The following is an 8936-nucleotide window of genomic DNA, read 5'->3' as shown; positions in this document are numbered from 1 at the left end:
CTGGCAGAAATTAGGGCATTCCAAACTGTAATGCTAAGCAAGCCCTCACTGCAGATTCCAAGGAGACTTGGCCTGGAGAAGAGCAGCCTTGGGCTTCCGCAGTCGAAGGAAATGTGTAAGTACAATATGCACCATCTGCAGTCTCATCGTATCAGAAATATTCCAGAAGAGAGACCAGATGAGTCCCTCAGTTCATCCCAACTGTGATAACAGTGGAGGCGATGATCAACCACTGAGTGGTGGCAGGGATGCAGACCCTGTCTAGTAGGGTCAGTGGAAGGCTTTGCAATACTTTGAGGGATACAAAATGTTCTTTTCCAGGGAAATTTCCTGTATACAAGAAATGTAAGCCCTTGCGGGTTCAAATTTCACTTCTGTCACCAGGTATGTTTGGAAGTTCAAGATGGCTGCCTTTCATTTGCTGATAGAACGTGTGCTTCATACAGGCTGGCATAATCCTTCCTTTCAGGGTTGCAGAAGCTACTGGCCAAGGCCTAGAGCAAGCTGTTCAGGAGAAATACAATGTGAACTACATATGTAATTTAAAAAATTTTAGGGGCGCCTGGGTGGCACAGCGGTTAAGCGTCTGCCTTTGGCTCAGGGCGTGATCCCGGCGTTATGGGATCGAGCCCCACATCAGGCTCCTCTGCTATGAGCCTGCTTCTTCCTCTCCCACTCCCCCTGCTGTGTTCCCTCTCTCGCTGGCTGTCTCTATCTCTGTCAAATAAATAAATAAAATCTTTAAAAAAATTATTTTAAAAAATTTTAGTAGCCTCATATAAAAAGAAAAAAAAAGCAGGTGAAATTCATTTTAATAATATGTTTTATTCTGGGGTCGCCTGGGTGGCACAGCGGTTAGGCGTCTGCCTTCGGCTCAGGGCGTGATCCCGGCGTTATGGGATCGAGCCCCACATCAGGCTCTTCAGCTATGAGCCTGCTTCTTCCTCTCCCACTCCCCCTGCTTGTGTTCCCTCTCTCGCTGGCTGTCTCTATCTCTGTCAAATAAATAAATAAAATCTTTAAAAAAATTATTTTAAAAAATTTTAGTAGCCTCATATAAAAAGAAAAAAAAAGCAGGTGAAATTCATTTTAATAATATGTTTTATTCTGGGGTCGCCTGGGTGGCACAGCGGTTAGGCGTCTGCCTTCGGCTCAGGGCGTGATCCCGGCGTTATGGGATCGAGCCCCACATCAGGCTCCTCCGCTATGAGCCTGCTTCTTCCTCTCCCACTCCCCCTGCTTGTGTTCCCTCTCTCGCTGGCTGTCTCTATCTCTGTCGAATAAATAAATAAAATCTTTAAAAAAAAATAATATGTTTTATTCAAATGCATCTATCCAAAAAATTGGCATTTCAACATCATCAGTACTTTAAAATGAGATATTTTATGTTCTTTTTTTTCTTTTTTGTACTAAGTCTTTGAAATCCAGTGTGTGTTTTATGTGGACAGCACATCTCGGTTTAGACTAGCCCCAATTCAAGTGCTCAGTAGCTCCAGGAGCTAGTAGCTATCATACTGAACCCGTGCAGGTCTAGAGGGCTCAAACAGCCTCTCAGATAAGACAGGCTGAAAAGAATTGCCTACGTTTGACTCTTATGATAACCTGAGACCTGTGCACTCCTCCTAACCTGGCCTCTGTAATCCTGGTGTTTCCTCTGGGATCTCAGGATTTATGCTAGATATTCCGAGAATGTGCCAGATTGGTCTGAGTGATGCATTCACTTATTCACTGATTCCTGCATTCATGTATTCATCAGATGTTTATCAAGCACTCATCAATGTTCACCCCAACCTCACCCTGACTTTTCTTGACCTCAGGCCCCCTCCTCCTCTTCCATTGCAGACTCTAGCCCTGACAGTTTTTCCTACCTCAAGTCTTCCTATGCCCAATGTCAATGATGCCCATCCCAAACCCTAGAAGCTCGGGTCACCACCTCCTCAGCGGACTCATTCCCACTGTACTTCAGACACTCTTAGAGCATCTTAGCTAAGTACAGCTCCACCTCTGGAATCCTAAGTTCACACGCCCACCCCAGTGGATCACCTCATGGCTTTCTGCCTCTCCCACTCTCACTTCTGCTTCAGCTGTTAACTTCATCAAACCCTGGAGTTCTCTCATCTGTCCTCATGCTTCCCCTCAGTCACCATTTCTTTCTCTATCCAATATGGAATCCCCATGAACCATCTTTTATCACTCTTCTCAATATCAACTCTCCTGTCCACGGTTCTTAAATGACACCTGTTGAGGTCAGTAAAAGCATTCTCCTTCCTGGCTGTGACATCTGGGCTGCTGAGCACTGCTGAATAAAGTTACCTACCCCTTGGACTGGAGCTATTAGGGTGCTGGTTTCCAACCTTACACTTCAGCCCTCAACCCTCCCCAGCAATTCTTTGTTCTTGATTAGCTTTCTCTCCCATTTCCATGATGACCATTCTTTTCTAACTTGTTGTCCTATGATCTCCCTTCCTGTTCTCTGGAGATCATCTCCCTGCCAACTGTAGAGAAAAAAATAGAACCACCAAGTCAAAACTCTCTACTCCTTGTTGCCGCACCAACACACTGACCAGCATCCATAACCACCTTACTTCCTTCCCTCCCAACACAGTGGCTGACCACACCATCATGCTTGGGATTCCTTCTTCCTGCCTCCTCAGAGATTATGCTCCTTCTGCTCACCGCTCTCCATTTCTTTCCTAACTCCTTCCCATCAACATTTAAATATGCCTCAGATCTCTCCTATATGAAACTCTCCCGCAGCCCAAGGCCCCCTCCCACCATCCCTCCATCCCCCCACCTTTCCTTCACGGCCAGCTTCTTGAGTTGTCTGCTCCTGATGTCCACACTTCCTTACCTTTCATTCATCCTCATTCCACTGAAATGTAGCTTCTACCCTCAACACTCCACCGAAACTCCCCACCAAAGTTCCCAGTGCCTTCCTGGTTGCCAAATTTAATGGGCATGCTCCAGGCTTTATTATTTCTTGAATGTTCTATAATTTTGCATAATTCCCCCCCTTATTGTAAGATTCTCTTCCCTTGGTTTCTGTGACATTCTTGTTTTCCTTCTGATTCTGTGAACGTTTGTCCTAGTGTCTTTCATTTCTGAATACCCCCTTTCAGTGATGGTGTTCCTAGGATTTCATCCTTGGTCTCTTTACTCTTCTTACTGGAAAGTCCCTCCTTGAGAAAATTTCACCCCTCCAATGGCTTGAGATACCATCCACATACTGACAACTCACACATCTATGTTTTTATTCCTTTTCCTGGGTCTTGGATTCATAAATCCTTCTGCCTGTGGACCTCTCCAATGGATGTCCCAGAGGCAAAGATTCAACACACCCAAAGTTGCATTCAGCACCTTCCCCCACCATCCTCCAAAAAATGACGGCCCCTCTGTCCCCTCAATTCCTTTGTTCTCTTCTTTCTGAATGGCACAATCATCTATCAAGTTATCCTGGCCTCCAACTTTTTCTTCTCGCTTTTACTCTCATATCTGGTCTGTCCCAAGTCCAAGGGGTTTGACCTTCTTTATGTTTATTCAGTGAGTCCACTTCACCTCTGCAGCCACTTCTAACTGGTGTTAACCTTCTCCTGTCCTCAATCTGCTTTCCACACTGCAGTCAGAGCAGTATTTCTACTCTGCGAATCATGGCCATCACACTGCTGCTTAAAACCTCTCTGCAAACCTCCACTATCCTCAAAATGCAGGCCAAACTCCTTAGCATAGCAACAAAGGCTCTCTGTTGTGGCCTCCACCCACCTCCCATCTCATCCTTCAGCTCTTCCTTTCCATCACCACGCCCCACCCACCCCCCCACCCCCGCCGCAGTGGCAATGAGGATCCCACTTCAGAACAGGGACCCTCCCCTGGGTCTGCCCCTCCCTCTACCTTCACTGGTTACTGCCTAATGGACCTTCAAGTCTCAACTTAGACACTTCTTCCTCAAGGAAGCTGTCCTGAGTCTCCAGCACCCACCCACATACAAACACACCACTGCACCCAGTTTGAACCAGAAACTTCCTCCTATTTGCTTCTCTCACACCCTTGCTTACTCTGGGCCCAACACTGTCACTGTCTCTTTAGTCATCAGTACCCCTCAGTAAACTGTGTACTTCATGGGGTTCGCCACTCTGCTCCCGTCATCTAAGGAGCACTAGGGCATCCAACACATAGAATGAATGAATGAATGAATGAATGAATGAATAAAAAGTCCTTCTTTCTGAAGAGCTTCAGTTTCATAAGGAAACTGAGCATAATAAAACCCACAAAAGCGAAGGGCCAGGGCCTGGGTGGCACAGCGGTTAAGCGTCTGCCTTCGGCTCAGGGAGTGATCCCAGCATTCTGGGATCGAGCCCCACATCAGGCTCCTCCGCTGGGAGCCTGCTTCTTCCTCTCCCACTCCCCCTGCTTGTGTTCCCTCTCTCGCTGGCTGTCTCTATCTCTGTCGAATAAATAAATAAAATCTTTAAAAAAAAATAAAATAAAATAAAAAATAAAACCCACAAAAGTGGACACATAATGGGGAATTTCTTGCTTTATAATTCTGCAAGTAACTTTCTTTCAAAGGCTGCCCCCCATATTTGAAATCCCACTTGATTTACAACTACCATTTAAAAAAAAAAAAGCTCTTACAAAAAATGGGATATTATTACATCGAATAATAATGGCATCTGTTTCTTTCTTTGTTCGCACTTCCTCATCTTGCCTCCTTCACATGGTTTCTGCCAACTTTCTTGGATTCTTTTCTCTCCGTTCTTTCCTTGGAAAACTAGAACCTTCATTATCAAATACAATGGCAAACCTTTCCCTAAAGGACCAGATAGGAAATAGTTTTGGCTTTGCAGGCTATGGGTCTCCGTAGCAACCTGACTTTGCCATGTGGCCGCATGAAAGCAGCCACAGATATACCTAAATGAGTGATAATGACTCTATTTCAAGAAAACTTTATTTACAAAGCAAGCAACGGACCAGATTTTGTCCTCAGACTATAGTTTGCCAACTCCTGAAATCTGTCACCTGAGCCCAGACTCTTGTGAGCCATGAATGGAGAACAACCTTGTCATGTTAAAGCAACAGCAAGGGGGGCAGTGTAGAGAGGCAGCATGGGCTCAGCAACCAGACTGACTTCATTTATGTCCCAGCTCTGCCACTTTCTAGCTGTGTGATTTGGGGCCAGTTACTTAGCCTCTCTGTGCCGAGTTTCCTCCTCTGTAAAATGGGAATCAAAAATAGGATCTCATGATAGCATAATAGTAAAGTCCCTAGGACAGTGTCTACACTTATAAGTGCTGTATAAATGGTACCTTATAGGATAGTAATGGGTCCCTCTGCCGTGTTCCCCACTAGTGAACTGTTGTAGCAATAAGACTGGCCATAAAGAAGGAAATTTTCATTCTCTTAGTATTTGTCCATACCTGGCCCAGGGTGACATTCTCTTTGACTCATTTCAAGTCAAAACCACACCTCCCCTCCTCCCCTGGGACTGTCTCTTTAGTCCCTGCTCTGGATTAACTGTTGAGTCAGTTTACCTCCCATCCCCTAAGTGCCTTGTGCCTACCTCCCAGCACCGTGGGAGCTTGTCTCACAAATTAGTACTTTAAAAGTACAATATTTTGATTAGGTGGGTCATCACACGCTGGTTATATGGTTTCTGAAATGCTAGCCCCACAAATAACCCCAAAGGATCCATACAGTCAACAGACTTTTGACAATGGTAAAAAGGCAATTAAATGGAGAAAGAACAGTATTTTCAACAAATGGTGCTGGAACATTTGAACATCCACACGCAAAATGAATCTTAACCCATACCTCATAAAGGTATCCTTTATACCTTATACGAAGATCAACTCAAAATAGATTCTAGAGAAAGCTCTGGAAACAGATGGTGGTAAGGGTTATATAACATTGTTAATGTACTTAATGCCATTGAATTATACATTTTTAAAGGGTTAAAGTGATAAAGTTTATGTTAGCATATTTTACCACAATAAAAAAAATGTTAATGGATCATAGACCTAAACGTAAAAGCTAAAACTATAAAACTTCTAGGATAAAACATAAGAGAAAATCTACACAACTTTGGGTTAGGCAGAAAGTTTAGATATGACACCAAAAACTGATCCATAAAAGAAAAAAAGTTGATGATTTTGATCAATTTTGAAAATTTTTCAATTATGAATTTTGAGGGGTGCCTGGGTGGCTCAGATGGTTAAGCATCTGCCTTTGGCTCAGGTCATGATCTCTGGGTCCTGGGATCGAGCCCCATGTTGGGATCCTGGTTCAGCAGGGAGCCTGCTTCTCCCTGTCCCACTGCTTCTCTACCTTTCTCATGTTCTCTCTCGCTCTCTCTGTCTCTCTGTCTCAAATGCATAAATTTTAAAAATGATGAATTTTGAAAAATTATCAAAATTATTCGACTTTATAAAAATTGAAATGTGTACTCTGTGAAAGACACTGTTAAGAATAAGAAGCTGGGGCACCTGGGTGGCTCAGTCAGTTAAGCGTCTGCCTTTGGCTTAGGTAATGGTCTCTGGGTCCTGGGATTGAGCCCCACATCCGGCTCCCTGCTCAGTGGGAAGCCTGCTTCTCCCTCTCCTGCTCCCCCTGCTTGCATGCTCGCTCTCTTTCTCTCTCTCTCTATCAAATAAATGAATAAATAATAAAATCTTCGTTAAAAAAAAGAATAAGATGCTAAGCCATAAACTGGGAGAAAATATTTGCAAACAACATTTCTGACAAAGGACTTCAGCCCAGAATATATCAAGAACTCTCAAAACTCAGTAAGGAAATAAAACACCCAGCTTAAAATAGGCAAAAAATCTGAACAATAAGAAAGATAGATGAATGGCAAAAAAGCATATGAAAGGGTGCTCAATATCACTAGACGTTAGGGAAATGCAGATTAAAACCACCAGGAAATACCACTACACAATGTGAATGGCAAAACAAAAACAGAACTGGCAATCTCAAGTGTCGGCAAGAATGTGGAACAACTGATGCTACCACACATTCCTAGGAGGAATTCAAATTAAAACCGCTCCTTTGTACTTTGGTAACAACGTGGTGGTCTCTCACAAAATGAAACTTACACCTGCTACGGACATGCAGCAATCCCACTCCCAGCATTTGCTCAAGAGAAATCTCTGTTCACACAAAAACCTGTATATGATTGTTTATAGCTGCTTTATTCACAAATCACCAAGAAAGGGGAAATATGAAGATTTAGCAGGTTAATGGATAAGGTGTGGTACATCCTACAATGGAATATTAATTACTCTGAAATATGAAGGAAAAAACTATTGCTTCATGCAATAACATGGATAAATCGTAAATGCACTTTACTAAGTGAAAGAAGCCAGACCCCCCAAAAAACGACACATTGTATGATTTCATTTATATGACTCTGGAGAATGTGAACCTATAAGGATAGAAACGGAACAGTGATTGCCAGGGGTTAGGCTGGGAAGGGGTTAATCATAAAGGGGCAGCATGAGAGAAATTTTCTGTTGATGGAACTGTTCTGAGTGGAACCATGGTGGTAAATACATGACTCTGCATTTGTCAAAACCTCCAGAACTGTGCTGTACAAAGAGACTGTGGCTGTATGTAAATTAAATAAAATCAACCAGGATATTGGGGGGGGGGAGATGAAATACAGGCTGTGACCAGTGAACCCATGTTACAAATGAATCAAATAACCACATTGAAGGGGCTTGGAAGAAAGAGTTGCCTAGATAATTTGGCGGGGGCGGGGTGGGGAGTGTTTCAACTGAATGTGTAAGGATAAACACACGTGTACACACACACACACACACACACACAAACTATATAATAACAAACACTGTATTTTTAGCTGGTAAATTTGTTTCCCCTGTTATGGTTTAGCAATTCTGAAACTACCTTATATGTATACTAGAGATGAGCAAATAAGTAAATGTATTGTGGTAAATGAGAGCAGGGTTTCTTAGGGAGAAAAAAAATGACAAATATGAAAAGGGGGAAGACATGAATGTCTCCAGTGGTGCTGGACTGAAATCAGAGGTATTGGTGTAGTCATGGCTTTCGTTTAATAGGTATACAGATAGACGGGCATGGAAATAAATACAGATGTGTGTTATGCGTGGGTTAGTATATATACAGACAGACAGACAGAGGTGTATTTCCTCGCTCTATCCACTCAGAAGGACTAGGAGCAGTGCCAACGCAACAGTGCTGAGCATGCCAGCACCCAGACCTAGGTTTTCAGTCTCCTTGGAAAAGCGCTTGATGCCTGTGGTGCCAGGAAGGAAGGAAGGGATCAAACAAATAAAAATAAAAGGCAGGACGCATGTCAAAGGGACACAGGAGCCAACCTGAGTGAGCTCCCATAGCCAAAGCTCGAACTTGAACAGCAAAATAATGATAGTACTGTATTGAAAAAAATAAGCATCCATGATCTCTGTTAATATAAACAACTGAATAAACAAATAAATAGAAGAGAGGGACCACTCTCTTCCACAAAAGAATTCCCATTAGCAAACATAGAAGGATTGTGGGAAACAGAAAATCACCGTTAAAACATGACAGTAATAATGGTTGAGGCAAGATCTCAGTAAGATCAATAGATGCCAAAATTATTGGGCAAAATCAATAAATAAAAGTATTGGGCAAAAAGTTTAAGCAGAAATAGGATATTTGCATAGAACATCTTCTCCAAAAGATGTAATAATTATAAAGGGGAAAACAGTAACTTTACAGTAGGTAAATGTGGCAGATACCCCCTTGACCAAGAGATCGACGTAATACATATTGACATCATGTGTCCCTGATATGTGCTGAGAAGGGCACGTCAGCTCTGGCAACTTTCCCAGTAATCATGACAAAACATCAGACAAACCCAAATTGAGGGACGTTCCACAAAACATCTGACCAGTACTCTTTGAAAGTGTCAAGGTCAA

The sequence above is a fragment of the Ursus arctos genome, unplaced genomic scaffold, assembly GCF_023065955.2.
Source record: "Ursus arctos isolate Adak ecotype North America unplaced genomic scaffold, UrsArc2.0 scaffold_25, whole genome shotgun sequence".
Taxonomy (NCBI): Eukaryota; Metazoa; Chordata; class Mammalia; order Carnivora; family Ursidae; genus Ursus; species Ursus arctos.
The sequence above is the reverse complement of the archived record's forward strand: the minus strand, read 5'-3'. Positions refer to the sequence as shown.